The sequence below is a fragment of the Saimiri boliviensis genome, chromosome 5, assembly GCF_048565385.1.
Source record: "Saimiri boliviensis isolate mSaiBol1 chromosome 5, mSaiBol1.pri, whole genome shotgun sequence".
Lineage (NCBI taxonomy): Eukaryota > Metazoa > Chordata > Mammalia > Primates > Cebidae > Saimiri > Saimiri boliviensis.
The window spans coordinates 18,481,433-18,483,907 of record NC_133453.1 but is presented as its reverse complement, the minus strand read 5'-3'; the positions used below and the strand labels follow the sequence as shown (position 1 = coordinate 18,483,907).

The 2,475-nt window shown below is 41.3% G+C and overlaps 1 pseudogene; it reads left to right on the top strand.

Moving 5' to 3' along the window:
• The first annotated feature begins 205 nt into the window (after positions 1–205).
• LOC141584537 (large ribosomal subunit protein eL31-like) lies at positions 206–1,515 on the top strand (annotated as a pseudogene).
• The last annotated feature ends 960 nt before the right edge of the window (positions 1,516–2,475 follow it).

Sequence of the window (2,475 nt, the reverse complement as noted above, 5' to 3'; positions counted from 1 at the left end):
GTGTGTACCACTAGGCCCAGCTAATTTTTGTATTTTTAGTAGAGATGGGTGATAGGTGATCCACCTTCCTTGATCTTTCAAAGTGCTTGGATTACAGGTGTGAACCACCATGCCTAGCCTGGAGACTTTTTTTTTTTTAATGTTCCAGAGGGCAGCTTTTTTTGGAAAACGACTAATTCCAACTTAACTATATAACCTACGATACCCTGAAATTTCCCAGCTACTGGGAATTAAGTGTGAATGACGGCTTAAGGCTCTAGAAGGTCTCCATATGTTTGGGTGAGATTTTGTTGTGAGTTTCCCTTAATGCACTGTCTTGTCTGAATGGCTTTAAAACTAACAAAAGTGACTACTCCCTAAGAGTCTGAGTCCCACAGAAAGGGTTTTTCTGCGATTGTGACCATCTTTTCTGTGCTTCAGTTTCTCTTTCCGCAGGGAGAAAACTTTTCCTATAACGGATTTCTAACGTATTTTTAATGACAGTGGGCCTAGACCCTGTGGCTTTTGAAACTCAAGGTATAATTAAAGGTATGAAATGTAAGGAAATGCTTGAATCTTTACATAGCATTTACTCTAAGTTTTTATTTTATTCAGCCTTTTAGTCGTTAAAAATATACACATCAAAATCTTATTTATTTATGTCTTGTTCCCAAAAAGACTATGGATGGAATGTCTCTGCTAGAGATTTCATGATCTAAATTACTGCTACAAAACTTAACAATCAAGACCTATTAAGTATTCACTTGCAATAATAAAATTATCTCTCCTATACCAAAGATTCACTGAGTAGGCCAGGCATGGTGGCTCACGCCTGTAATCCCAGCAGTTTGGGAGGCCCAGCTGAGTGGATCACCTAAGGTCTGGAGCTCAAGACAAGTCTGGCCAACATGGTAAAACAGTGTTTCTACTAAAAAAACAGAAATTAGCTAGGTGTGGCGGCACATGTCTGTAATCCCAGCTACTAGGGAGGCTGAGGCAGGAGAATCGCTTGAATCCAGAAGGCAGAGGTTGCAATCAGCTGAAATTGTGCCACTGCACTCCAGCCTGGGTGACAGAGTGAGACTCCATCTCAAAAAAAATTTAAAAAAGCTTCCTTTCCAACTTACACCTCGCAGAATGGCTCCCGCAAAGAAGGGTGTGAGAAGAAAAAGGGCCATTCTGTCATCAACGAGGTGGTGACCCGAGAATACACCATCAACATTCACGAGCACATTCACGTGTCCCTGGGGCACTCAAAGAGATTCGAAAATCTGCCAAAAAAGAGATGGAAACTCCAGATGCGTGCATTGATACCAGGCTCAGCAAAGCTGTCTGCGCCAAAGGAATGAGGAATGTTCCCTACCGAATCTGTGTGCGGTTATCCAGAAAACATAACGAGAATGAAGATTCACCAAATAAGCTCTATACTTTGGCTACCTATGTACCTGTTACCATTTTCAAAAATCTACAGATGGTCGATGTGGATGAGAACTAATTGCTGATCACCAAATACATCAAATAAAATTATCAAATCGCAACAAAAAGATTCACTGAGTAGTGGGAATTAGAATTATTGATATGTTTACATCTTCGCCACCATTAATTAGCACATTTTATCTTGAAATACAGCTTTTTAAACAAGTGTTTACGTCCCTCCTACTCCAAGCACCTTGGAAGATTTAATTTGGACTGAGATTGAGCTCCCCTCAATTGGAATCTGTGGTTAGTGACAACAATCAAATTCCTAAAAAAACAGAGTTGCCCAGTGGAAGCACCTGTCTAAATTATTTTCTCCCCAGTGACTACTCTTGAGACTAGCTTTAGACAAACTAAATGTGGCTTCAAATCAACTCCAACTCCAGACACAAGAAACATTGGATCTTTGACCCAGGTATATCCCAGATACGAATGCTGTCAGCCTCATGCTTGTTTCATTATGGTGGCCAAACGGTCACCACAACTCCAGGTGTCACATCTGGGTCAAAGTTTCCTACTTTATTTATTTATTTTTAAGACAGGGTCTCATTCTATCACCCAGGCTGGAGTGCACTGGTTGATCATGGCTCACCATACCCTTGACCTCCCAGGCTCAGCTGATCCTCCTACCTCAGCCTCCTGAGTAGCTGGGACTACAGGCATGTACCACCACACCTGGATAATTAAAAAAAAAAAAAAATATATATATATATATATATTTTTGTAGAGACAGGGTTCTGCCACTTTGCCCAGGCCAACCTCAAACTCCTGGGCTCAAGTGATCCACCCTCCTTGGCCTCTCTAAGCGCTGGATTACAACCTTGAGCCATGTAATCCCACCTGGCCATGCTCTACTTTATATAGGAACTACTCTTCTTTCCTAAAATCCCTCTTGCAGACTTTTCTTGACATCTCATTGTCAGAAATGGGCCATGTGGGTCACTCCCAGCTGCAAATATGGCTGAGAGGGAGTATCTGAATTTTTATTCTCTATTACAGGAGTCAACAATCTTTCTCTGT